The sequence below is a fragment of the Dama dama genome, chromosome 24 (genome assembly GCF_033118175.1).
Source record: "Dama dama isolate Ldn47 chromosome 24, ASM3311817v1, whole genome shotgun sequence".
NCBI lineage: Eukaryota > Metazoa > Chordata > Mammalia > Artiodactyla > Cervidae > Dama > Dama dama.
The window spans coordinates 29885866-29899979 of record NC_083704.1 but is presented as its reverse complement, the minus strand read 5'-3'; the positions used below and the strand labels follow the sequence as shown (position 1 = coordinate 29899979).

The 14114-nt window shown below is 36.1% G+C and overlaps 1 non-coding gene across 1 annotated transcript; it reads left to right on the top strand.

Moving 5' to 3' along the window:
- The first annotated feature begins 1167 nt into the window (after positions 1 to 1167).
- TRNAG-GCC (transfer RNA glycine (anticodon GCC)) lies at positions 1168 to 1242 on the top strand. The gene has a single exon. It is a non-coding gene; the product is annotated as a tRNA-Gly (tRNA).
- The last annotated feature ends 12872 nt before the right edge of the window (positions 1243 to 14114 follow it).

Sequence of the window (14114 nt, the reverse complement as noted above, 5' to 3'; positions counted from 1 at the left end):
TTTCACATCCAGTCATTTGATGCAAACAGACAACTCATTGGAAATGTCCCTGATATTGGGAAAGATTGAGAAGAAGAACAGGGTGTCAGAGGGTAAGATGGCTGGATGGCATCACCAATGCAATGAACATGAACTTGGGAAAACTCCAGGAGATGGTGAGCGACAGGGAGGTCTGGCATGCTGGAGTCCATGGAGTCACAAAGAGTCAGACGTGACCGGGAGACTGAACAACAAAGTCTGCAGAACAGAAAAAAATAGAAAGTAAGCAAGTTCTTGGAGATCTCTGGGACACAAATCGAAATATCAACATATGAATAATGAAAGTCCCAATAAATGAGAGAAAGACTCAGAAAGAACGTATGAAGAAATAATATAATAATATGTCTCAAATTAATGAAAAACTTTAATCTGTACAACCTAGAGCTTATTGAACTCTAAATGGGATGAGCTCAAAGAACCAAGAGCTCATTGAACTCTAAATAGTATGAAGTCAAAGAGATTCACACCTAACCACATCATAAACTGTTGAGAACTATTTGTTGTTGTTGATGTTCAGTCACTATATCGTGTCTGACTCTTTGAAACCCCATGGACTGCAGCATGCCAGGTCCCCTGTCCTCCACTATCTCCCCAAGTTGGCCCAAATTCACGCCCATTGGGTCAGTGATGCTATCTAACCATCTCATCCTGTGCCATCCCTCTTCTCCTTCTGCCTTCAATATTTCCCAGCATCAGAGTCTTTTCCAAATGATTTGTAGACAAAGAAAAACCATGAAATTAGCAAGAAAGAAGTGACTACAAGGTAAACCACAGATTTTTCCTCAGAAATCCCAGAGGCCAAAAGAAAGTGGGGTGAAATAGTTAAGTATTGAAGAAAAAGATTCTGAACAATGTATTCAATATCTGCTCCAGCCCCACCCCCTCAAAAAAATCCTTCAATAATGAAGGGGAGGTAGTCCAGATCTAGATGGCAAAGTAGAAATATCCTGAACTTACCTCCTCCTGTGCACTCATCAAAGCTATAACTGCATATAGAATACCTATCTCTGAGAATGACATAAAGACTTAGCAGAACAGATTTTCGACAACCAAAGTTATAAAAAATGCCACATCAAGATTAGTAGGAGGGGCAAAGATGCAGCCCCATCAAAACTCACATCCTGGGACTCCTCTGGTGGTCCAGTGGCTAAGACTCTGCACTGCCAATGCCAGGGGGCCCAGGTTCGATTCCTGGTCAGGGAACTGGGCCCCACATGCTCCAACTAAGAACCAGAACAGTCAAATACATAATAAAAATAGATATTAAAAAAATCTCACATCCCCATTAAGTGATCCACAAGCAGGAGGGATGTCACCAACAGAGGTATCCCCTCCCCTACCACCACCACATCTGGCTGTGAGAAACTGTGACTCTTCTCTTAAAAGACTCATATACAAAGTCACTTGCTCCAAATTCCAGTAGAGAGGCAGCAGCTTGAAGAAAACCTGGATTATATGAAAAGGAGATTCACTGACTAATTTTAAGACATATGCTTAAAAAGCATATGGCAGGATCCAGTGGTACTTTCTCTAGTCGTGGTAGTCATGGAAGTGCTGGTAAACTTTTTTTTTTTTTTTTTAAACTCTCCCCCAAATAATTGGCTCAGCTCTTGTGAGTGTTATTTCTGTCACTCTTCATCAGCCTAGCTAACACCATGTGCCCCACCAACCCCACTGTTCCCCTGAGGACCCAGTCCACTCAACCTGCCCACCCCACTGGTCCCTTCAACTGGCTCCTGCCCTCTCCCACCTAAAAGACTGCTACGACCATCACCAGAATGCTTCCTAAGTGGTTCACACTCTGGGGGAACAAGTCTACACATCACTGCACTGAGAGTACTCAGACCAGAACCTCTCATCAAACCAGGCCAAGGACCAGCCCCACTTACAGACTGTGTCCAGCAGTTAGAGACAAGCAATGCACCCAGCCAGCATGGGAACCAATTCCACTAACTAACATGCCTACAGCAGTCACGGCTCAGCTACGGTAAGAGGAGACATGCAAGCCACAGGGATATGGTTGGAATACTTGGCTCTGGTGACCAGGGAGGATTCTGCCACTGGGCCCCACAGGATACCTTTTCTGCATAGGGCCTCTCTTTCAAGACTGGGGGACATAGCCATATATTTAACACATAGAAACAAAATGAGGAGACAACAGGATATCTTTCAAATAAAAGAGAATAAAACGAAACCTCAGAGAAAGAACTAAATGAAAGAGATAAGCAATCTACCAGATAAACAATTCAAAGTAATATTCACAAACATGCTCAATAACCTAAGGAGAACAGATAAAGACAAGATTAACAGATATAAATGTAGAAATTGAAATAAAATAATGATAGGGGACTTCAACACATCATTTACATCAATGGATAGAACATCCAGATAGAAAATAATTAAGAAAACATTGGCCTTAAACAACACATTAGGTCAAACTGATTTACTAGACATATACAAACATTCTACCCCAAAACAGTAGAGTGCACATTGCTTCCAAGGGCACGTGAAATATTCTCCAGGATAAATCACATGCTAGAACCAAATGAGTCTCAATAAAATTGAAAAGATTGAAATTATATCAAGCTTTTCCAACCACAATAATACAAAACTATAAATCAATTATAAGAAAACTGGGAAAAAAAACACAAATATGTTCACACTAAACAATATACTCTTTTACATCATAAACGTATCAGTGAAGAAATGGGGGGGATTAAAAAATACCTTGAGACAAATAAAATTGGAAGCACAGTGTTCCAAAATCTATGGGATGCAGCAAAAGCAATTCTAAGAAGGAGGTCTAGAGTGATACAGGTCTACCTCAGGAAACAAACAAACAAACAGAACCCTCAAATAAACAATCTATCCTTATACTTTAAAAGGGAGGAAAAGAACAAATAAAGCTTAATGCCAGTAGAAGGAAAGAAATAATAAAGATTAGATTGAAAATAAATGAAATAGAGAAAATATAAAAAACAACACTGAAACAGATCAATGGAACTAACAGCTGATTTGTGAAAAGATAAGCAAAATTGAAAAAACCTTTTGTCAGTCAGATTAAACAAGAGAGAGAAAGGACCCAAATAAATAAAATCAGAACTGAAAGAAAAGTTACAACTGACATCACCAAAATACAAATGATCAAAAGAGGGTATACTTATATGCCAAAAAAATTGGACAGCCTTGAAGAGTGGATATATTTCTAGAAATATATACTCTTCTAAGACTTAATCAGGAAAAAATAGAAAATAAATAATTAGATTGAATCAATAATCCAAAAACTCTCTCAACAAACAAGTTTACTAAATCAACTTGAAAGATTTTGTTGAATGTGAACTCATTGTAACTTAAAGTGTGCAAATTTTGTATACTTCCCAGACTATAAATTAGGAAAAAATGAATCAAATCAGATTTGAAAAATTGCTTGACATTACTTTTGATCTTTTTCTTTTCCATAAACTGGCTGAAGATTTTTAAATATATTGCAAGTGATGGAGGTGAAGCGAATACCAGTGGAAGTTGTTGTTTTCCCCACTGGATTGCAAGTTACTTGAGCGGATTAGACAAATCAACTTTATAATATAGTCCTAACATAATTATACTCAAGGTATTAAGAATAGTTACCTCATAGAGCCTGGAAAAATTATTGGCAGACTGAATTTATATCATTCAGTCTTATGAATATTATAGATGAAGAAAATACAAATATTTTAACATGAGACATTAATACATATTATTTTAAAGGGCATTTTTTCCCTCTGTTTTTGCACCCACATGAGATTATCAGAGAATGGAAGAAAAGATGGAATACATTTAAATAAAGAAGCTAACAGTTTTAGAAGTAAAGTTTTTTTGTTGTATGCATCACAAGTACTGAAGCCCTATAGATTGTTTAGCTCTGCATGAAACACAATGAATAAAAACACACAGCAAAGCACAAATTTTGCGGTGTATTAAAAAAAGATGCATTCAGAATACCATATGTGAAGTGTATGCTCAGTTCAAGTCACACACAAGCTTTACTTCAATTTCTGTAATATCAAATAAGTTCTGCTATATGTCTTGATTTACCATGAAAGTTAAGTGTCATATTTTAGGCAAATAAAAATTATTAAAATTTGACAGCTGGCAAATTATGCTAACATCTGGTAACAAATCATTCCTGACAGTTCAATAGTACACTTCTTATTGCATAGCTATTAATATTATAGAGAGCAAAAAGGAAAAATTATAGAACTTGACTAACATATTCCCTAAAGTGATAGAAAGAATGCACTGTTTATTTTAATGTGTAAGAAATGTCATCTTTTCATGTCTAAGGTTTGAAGTAGATTGAAACCAAGTAACTATAAACATGGATGGCATCACGCAGTGCCACAAGCTAAAAAGAGAATTGAAAATTTCTGAACTCGGAATAACATGATAATGTATTTACAGTATGTGGGGGGAATAGATAAAACAGTGAAAACAGATTATAGCAATAATAAAAACAGCAAAATGACATTATATACCTATGCATTGATAATTTGGTACAATATCACTTTCTTAGTTAAGCTCGCTAATTATCGTAGAGATTAAAAGTTCTAAATGGCACTTTAACAAGAAAGCTCTAGAATCCAGCTAACAATTAATTAAAATCTTACTCAAATTCCTGGCATTGGGATATAAATGTTATTTACTGTCACTGATCTTTTTAAAGGGAGAAGAATAATTTTCTTTTCAATTTTCAGTTCTATAGTCATGATTTTAGTTACTTTCACCCTGAGTCACTTTTATTAATTTATGGATGTTACCCCCAAAGCATACAATAAATAAAAGTAAAATCTGAACCAAAAAATAAGTTGTGTCCATGAAGATAAAAGTTGAATTGGTATGTTGAGCATCTACATCGTGGTTCTGACTTGGTGTTATGTTAAATCACTGTCCTTTCGTGGGCACACTTTACATACTGTAAAATGAGAGGGTTGCATATTATAATCTTTACGGTCATTTCTAGGTCTGAATATGCATTTGTTCTTAGACTGTGCAACTGAATTTAGAAAATATAGTCAACCATGAGTTGATTGATTTAACTGTCTAAATAATAAAATAAGTATGTAAAGAGAATTTTGCTAATTTATATTTTTGTGAGTATGTAACTGTCACTCATGAAGACTGCATGATTAAGCAAGAATATTGATATTTTTGTATTTTAAAGTGGGCAATTTTAAAAAATATATAGAACCAAAGTTATTGCAGATTAAAATAACTTTCAATCTTGATGGCAAATCCTGATATAGAATAACAGCTCTAAAATGATGTCTAAAACCCTACTTTGAGTGTGAGCTCAGTCAGTCAGTCGTGTCTGACTCTGCAACCCCATGAACTGTAGTCTGCCAGGCTCCTCTGTCTATGGGATTCTCCAGGCAAGAATACTGGAGTGGGTTGCCATTTCCTCCTCCAGGGGCATCTTTCTCACCCAGGAATCGAACTCATGTCTCCTCTGTTTGCTGCATTGGCAGATGGATTTTCTTTACTGTTGAGCTACCTGGGAAGCTTTTAGGATGCTTCTGTGTTTTGTTTCATGGATGCATCTTAGGTTGTAGAGTTAAAAAATCTAAAAATAATCAAAGGCTGAGTATTCATTTGCTCTTGTGCATTCATATATAATTTATGGATGGATTTGCACTTCTCTAACACAAGCCTCAATTCACTTTCAAATGCATGAAGTGTCATTTGAAGAACACAGTGGGCTCTTAATGAAATTCTCTAGGTCTTATGTTTTAAATGTTTAAGAGATTCATATTTTAAACCTGGTGAGAATACCAGAGTAACCTTCATACATTTTCTTAGTCTACAAGCTGAAATCCAACTATATGACTTTTGTAAAAGAGAATTTAAGTTCCAAGCCATATTACTTTTTTATAACAGATACTGTATCCTATATCAAATGTCTTATGAAAATATTATATTTTCACTTTTGGCAATTTTAGGAAGAGCTATTCATTTGAGAGAAAATGTTATTTTATTATTGGTAGTTTCTGTTGTTGTTGTTTATACTCATAATCATTTTTTGGAAGATTTAAGATCAACAGAAGGCAGATGAAAAGCAAATAAACTGTTTGAGAGCTAGATTAATAGATGAGTAAACCTCTGAAGCTGACCACTATATATTGAAAATAAATATTAAAAAATGCATTTAGAATGACTAATTATTTTTGTAGAATAACAAAACAATGAAAGTCTTGTTTTCATTGTTGAGTTGCCTTCATGCTTAGTCACTCAGTCATGTCCGACTCTTTGTGACCCATTGGACTGTAGCCCACCAGGCTCCTTTGTCCATAGAATTTCTAAGGCAAGGATACTGAAGTGTGTTGCCATTTCTTTCTCCAGAGGATCTTCCTGATCAAGGGATAAAACCCGGGTCTCTCGTGTCTCTTGCCTTGCAGACAGATTCTTCACCCTGTGAGCCATCGGGGAAGCACTTTAGGAAATCACTAAAGTAAGCACTCACCTTTGAGAAGCATTGATATTTGCGCTGCAGGAGCAATGGGCGGAGATCACTCAAAGAAATATGATTATATGCTTTAAAGAAATTAACAAGCCAGATAGAAACTGGATACCACCATCCTGACATCCACTTGGAATGTTCTCTTGCTTCTTTTATTTATTTATTTATTTATTTTTTCAGTGGGTTTTGTCATACATTGACATGAATCAGCAATAGATTTACACGTATTCCCGATCCCGATCCCCCCTCCCACCTCCCTCTCCACCCGATTCCTCTGGGTCTTCCCAGTGCACCAGGCCCGAGCACTTGTCTCATGCATCCCACCTGGGCTGGTGATCTGTTTCACCATAGATAATATACATGCTGTTCTTTCGCAACATCCCACCCTCACCTTCTCCCACAGAGTTCAAAAGTCTGTTCTGTACTTCTGTGTCTCTTTTTCTGTTTTGCGTATAGGATTATCATTACCATCTTTCTAAATTCCATATATATGTGTTAGTATGCTGTAATGTTCTTTACCTTTCTGGCTTACTTCACTCTGTATAATGGGCTCCAGTTTCATCCATCTCATTAGAACTGGTTCAAATGAATTCTTTTTAACGGCTGAGTAATATTCCATGGTGTATATGTACCACAGCTTCCTTATCCATTCATCTGCTGATGGGCATCTAGGTTGCTTCCATGTCCTGGCTATTATAAACAGTGCTGCGATGAACATTGGGGTGCACGTGTCTCTTTCAGATCTGGTTTCCTCAGTGTGTATGCCCAGAAGTGGGATTGCTGGGTCATATGGCAGTTCTATTTCCAGTTTTTTAAGAAATCTCCACACTGTTCTCCATAGTGGCTGTACTAGTTTGCATTCCCACCAACAGTGTAAGAGGGTTCCCTTTTCTCCACACCCTCTCCAGCATTTATTGCTTGTAGACTTTTGGATAGCAGCCATCCTGACTGGCGTGTAATGGTACCTCATTGTGGTTTTGATTTGCATTTCTCTGATAATGAGTGATGTTGAGCATCTTTTCATGCATTTGTTAGCCATCTGTATGTCTTCTTTGGAGAAATGTCTGTTTAGTTCTTTGGCCCATTTTTTGATTGGGTCATTTATTTTTCTGGAATTGAGCTTCAAGAGTTGCTTGTATATTTTTGAGATTAATCCTTTGTCTGTTTCTTCATTTGCTATTATTTTCTCCCAATCTGAGGGCTGTCTTTTCAACTTACTTATAGTTTCCTTTGTTGTGCAAAAGCTTTTAAGTTTCATTAGGTCCCATTTGTTTATGTTTCCACCTTAGTCCCTGGCTTGATACATTTAAGCAATTTGAAAAAGAGGATCACTGAGGAGCAAAGGTTCTATTGCCACTACCATTTCAGTAGTGGAGGTGGTGTGCTATGGGAACCTGAAAGATGGATTTCTTTATTGGTCCAAATTGTCATCCTTTTCTATATTCAATGTCACATAACTTTTCAGTTTATCCAGCTTAAAGATATTTATTATTTATTAGTTCCTACCCCTTGACCTTGGCCTTTGCCTTGTGACTTTCTTAGATCAATAAAAGAGAACAGATATGACAGTGAATCATCTCTGTATTTAGACTTTAAAAGATCTCTTGTGTAACCATATGCTTTCCTACAACTCCATCATCTCAGTGAGATAAATATGCCCAGGGCAGCCTGCTGGTTGAGGAGAAGGAATAACAAGTGACGCATAGCAGCTACGCCAACTAATTTGCTGCAGCCAAACCTAGTGTAAATATAAGCAAATGCTTATTGCCGTGTGCTGCCGAGATTTTATCTTTGTGTGGTACTCTTCTTTACCTCTAGTAACATTTCTGTTTATAAAGTATATAGAATCTATATGAGTATAGTCACTCTATTTTATTGTTTTGCTGTCATGATATATATTTTCCATAATTTCATTTTCAACCTATTCATATCATTGAATCAAAAATATATCTCCTTTAGCTAGGATACAAATGGGTCATTTTTTAACCCATGTTGAAAATCTTTACCTTTTAATTAGATTATTTAATTTAAACATATTTAATATCATTAATGATGTAGTTGAATTTACATCTGCCATTTTTACTTTTGTATGCTATATATTCCCTGTCTTTTTCTTCCTATGTTTTTCCTTTACTGCTTTCTTTTGCATAAACTGGATTATTTTCTAAAGTAGCATTTTAATTTCTTTAATTTTTTTAATATACATATACTTTTTATATTAATCATGGCTCAATGATTTACTATATATGTCTAAATGTATCAGAATCAGCTTCATATTTATACTAGTTTACTTCTAGTGGCATATAGTAAGACTACTATGTAGATTTATTCCCTTTCCTTTTTTTTTTTTTATATTTTCATACACATTACATCCATAATGTTACAAACTGAATAAAAAGTTGCTATCATTATTATTGTACTGCCTATAGACATTTCCTCAGCCCAATACATCTTTGCACACACCCTTCTACTTCCTACTGGGTTTCTTTTTGTAAATATAAGTATATATTTCTGTATCTTATATGTACAATATCTTCTATACATGCTGTTTAACAATTGCTTTTTAAAGTAGTTAAGAAAAGCAAACATGCATTTATACTCTCTCTTATAACTGCACAATTAATGGTGCTTTTTCTTCACATGTATTTGGTTTATTATCTGGCATCCTTTGCTTTGAGAGTCAAGAATTTTCTTTAGTATTAAGGTCGGTCTGGTAGCAACACATTTTCTCAGACTTTGTTTATCTGGTAAAGTCTTTATTTCACATTCATTTTTTTTTAAGACAGCTTTGCTGGATTCTGATTGATAATTTTTTATATATCTTTAAGTACTTTGAACATATTAACCCACTTCCTGATGGCCTCCATTGTTTCTGATGAGAAGACAGCTGTTAATCTTATTGGGGGTTCCCTTATAAGTGAAGAGTCATTTATTTTCTCTTGCTGGTTTCAATATTTTCTATGTGTCTTTGACATCAGCACATTTGCTATGATGTGTTTTATCATGAACCTTTTTGCATTTATCATATACAGTATGTAGAGCTTTCCAAATGTGTAGGTTATTATGTTTCAATATATTTCAGAAGTTTTTAGTCTTTATTTGAATTTTTTCTGCTCCTTTCTCTTCCTCCTCTACTTTTTGTATCCCTATTATGCATTTGTTGGTGTGCTTAATAGTATGTCACATTTCAATTTTCTTTATTATTTTTTCTCTCTATTGTTTAGCTTGAATAACCTCTATTAATCTGTCTTTGAGTTTACTAATATTTTCTTATGTCAGTTCCAATCTGCTTTAGAACTCTGGTAGTGACTTTTTTAAAAATTTCAGATTTTTGTTTTTCACTTCATAATATCTACTTGATTCTTTGGCACGGTTTCTATTTATTGATATAGATTGTCAATCATATCTTGCATTGTATCTGTTACCAGGCTTTCCTTTAGCTCTATCAACATATTTATGATTGTTTTAAATACTTTTTCTCTTAAACACAGCATCTAATCCCTCTCATAGTTTGTATAGCCTTTAAAAATTTTTTTTCCTCTTTCCCCAAAGTAAGGGTTTTATTTTCCTGTTACTGTGCATATTTCATCCATTTTTGTTAGTAACTAGAAGTTTTAGACCATGTATTGTAGCAACTCAGCATTGGTGCCCTCCTCCCTCCCTAATGCCCACTTCCCATGCCCAGGTCCCTGTCTTGTTGTTTCCCTGTTTAGTTTTAATGACTATATTGTTTTAGTGATTTAACATCCCCCCTCCCCACACACATATATCATTTTAATTATCCAGTGCAGTTTTGTGTGTGCCCGTAGTCATCCTGGAATAACAGTGGTTTGGGTAGTACTCTTTCTCTAGCTACATTCAGATATTAATCTCTACTAGTTGCCTGCTGATTCCTGTCTTGTTTCAACAATTCTCAGGGATGTAAACTGTTCTACAAATGAATCCAATAAAATTGTGTCTCTTTTGAAGGAATAGTCGCTGAGATCAAGGCATTATATTTTTTCAGAACATAAGAGGGCCCCTCCCAGCTGTCTTATTCACTAGTTCTGTCCTGGAAGCTAGCCAGACTATAGTTTAGGTTGTACCTTTGTTAAATTTACTAATATCTTCCTGATTTCCTCTCACCACAAGCTTCACTGTTCTTGAGCATGCCTTCATGCTTAAACTTTTCCATACTCTGCTACAAGTGGATTCAGGTCTTTTGAAAAGAGATTAGAAGCTATCTGTTTTAAGCCTGATCCCTTTCTGAGCTAAAATCTCTGAACTATGTCTCTGGAGCTGGGATGGGGTCAATAGCAAACTTCCGTCCAAAGACATTTCCACTCTAGGAAATGAGCACTGGGTTGAGTGGTGGGCAACAGTAGCTGATGTCTTTTTTTGGCTTGCTTCTCCTTACATGGAACCACTGCTTTATGAGCCAGGGCAGAGGGATCTGTGACAGCAGTATTCTCAGTGCACTTTTGAGACAGAGGGTTGACTATCAAGTGATGTGTTATTGACAGTTTACATAATCCAGTTCTACATATTATGTCATGGGACATGGGGTCCCTTACAAAATCAAGAAGGTATGTGATCTTTTAAGGAGTTATCTTGTTGATGCTGAGAGAATATTGTTGTTCACAGTTGAGCAGGATTCCTACCAATGGGAGAGTTTTGGTGATGTTAAGAGATTTGGTCAATGCACAGTGCAGATACACAGTACTGAGTGAGGGGAGAGAGGAGGCCAAAGGGCAGGGAAGATTTATTTTTGTTTGTTTAAATTTCTCTTGTATTCTCATAAAATATGACTTTTACTTCACAGCTACATCTACAAATGTTCAGATTTGTGTACACACATGTTAATATATTAATGCGTAACTCCTACCTTTGTCAGCTGAGAAGATGCAGAAGCAGTGATTCCTCCCGGTAACAGTGAATACATCTAGCAGCCATTTATTGGATTGTAATATGATTGCCAAATAAAAGGAACCAGAGCTTCTTAGGAAAAAAAAAAAGATGTTTGATTCTGAGACTGGGGCAGAACGTACACAAGATGAACATAAAGTGTCTTGTGGTGCCGTAAAATTAGGAAATACTCAAATACACACACACACACACACACAAATGGAAGATTTGTAAAAGGGACAAAGGATCTAATTGAAAGGTCTCCCAGTGGCCAAGGCTGGGAAAAAAATTAGCAAATTAAATACAGTGATATTGAATTATAATCCAAAGAAGAAAGTAAATATCCATGAGTCCATACTGTTATAAATAAATGGTGTCATAAATAAATAAATGGGAGGGAAAAAGCAAATCTCTTATGGAGAAGAATCTCCTGTGCAAAGAACTTATATATATATATTCAACCCTCAGGGACTACAGCATCATCCCCCTCTTATTAACAGGGAATTCTGACAATCACTACTTCAGCCATGTGATCAAGGTCAACATCGACAGTGAGAAGTTGCATTGAGAGTAACTACTGATAGTATAATGTGATGAAAAAGGTACTTTATCTCTCTGGTGTTCCTCTCCCAAAAAAAGTTGTAAATTTTATTTGAAAAGTGGTGAGTAGATGCACCTTCAATGCTGTCAATATAAGTCTGGAGTAGAATGAACAAGGGGAAAGTCATATTAGAAGAAGTTAGGAAATGTGACAGAGGGGAAAGCAGGCAAATTATTTTATGATTTAGAGGCCATTTTAAGGACTTTGGTTTTCCTGTGAGTGAAATATAAGTCATTGGTGTGCTATGAAAGAGTTACTATTGTGTTTGAAATAAACTGAAAAAGATGGAAGATAATCAAGAGTGGAAGCAGAAAAATGCTGGTTATGACAATCCAAGGGAGAGTTGGTAATATTAGCAATGGGGATAGTGAGAAATGTTTGACTCTGGATATATTTTGAATGTAGAGCCAAGCCAATCTTCTGATTGGCTGTGTGGTGTAAGAAAAAGACATATCAAGAGTGACTCTAAATGTGGGAGGAACCCACAAGGATAGAAATATCATTAGTTGTGATATAATTGGGAAAGGTTTTGGGGCAAATATTAGAGGCTCAGTTTCAGGTGTGTTTGGCTTGAGATATGTATTAACATCCCAATAGCGGTATTCAATAAGAAAAAGAAGCAAAGAAAACTGGAATTCAGCAGGTCAGGGAATAGAGAAACAGATGTACTAAGAACTGCCAATGATGTAGGCTAAGAAGAGCCAGAGCCAGAAAGGAGAAGGAGGAAAAGGGAGAAGGGGGAGAGAGGGAGGGAGAGAGGTCTAGGGTGCTAAGAGAAGAAAGTATTTCCGGGAAGGAGGAAGTCTGCTGTGGTAAATGTTGCCATTGGATCAATTAGGCAACTGAGAATTGACTTTGGGTTCAGTAGTTTGAAAGTCATAGCTACCATAACCAGCCAGCGCTGGTTGAGGGAGAGTGTAGAAGTGATGAACATCTTATTGAGCCAGGAAATATAAACTATTTTAAAGAATTCTATTGTATATGGGAATAAACAAAATGGCAGTAAACTGAACATGGGAAGTATTGTCAAGAGAGGTTTTTCATGAATACAAAAATATTTATACATTGGTGAGCAGGATTCAGTAGAGACAGGAAAACAGTGATATTCTAAGGGGGGCGGTATGCTGGAGTGGAGGTTCTGAGTAGATGGAAAGGATTGGTATTTTGTATATATGGGGAGGATTGGTCTTAAATAGAAGTATGGAGAATGCACCTAAAATAAGAGGAATGAAAGAAGAAAAAGTAGCTACAGATGCTGCTGAGTTGGATAGGTATGGTGGTAAAAGTTTATTCTGTACCTATTGCTTCCATTTTCTATTACTGCTAGCACTGTTATTACTATCACTAGTGATAACTTCCCTCCCTAATTTAAAATTTTGTTCTGATGCCCAAATAAGTTTATCATTGTTCTTTACAGTTGTCCTTGGTATCCAGGGGAGAGGGGTTCCTAGGACTCTAGCAGATAGCAATATCTGAGAATGTTCAAAATGACTTACTACAGACAGCCCTCTGTGTCCACAGGTTCCATATTAGTGGGTACCAAGGGTCAAGGGTAGAACTGAAAAAGATGATTGAACTTCATGCCACATTCCACTTTCAACAGATCAGGCAATGAGTAGATTGTGATGTCACAAATAATAATATCTGCTCTAAATTGAACACTTCTTAATGACACTGTTCTTTTAAATTAGCAGTTTTTTTAGATTTTTTTTCTTTCAGTGAAATATTGTAATGATTTGACAAACTCAAATTACTTCTTCCTCAATTGAAAAATAGATTATTTATGGCAAGATTTACCTTTCTTTAAATGGAATACCTTAATACAATGATATCAGGGCTATGTGGATCTAAATAAATAATTGGTTGCCTCTGGAACACATAAGCACAAAAATATAAGATTCCAATAAGAAGGTCATTGATTATCAGTAATGCCGGTCTGAGAATCATTATTCAGTCCCCAGAAATTGCTCAACATACAGTGGGTAATCAATAAATGCTTTGATTGATACATAGAAGGATGGAACTAAATCTGCATGATATCCCAAATAGTAACCTATGCTCAAGGTTCTCTGAGGTAGTTCAGTGGAAGGGAATAAG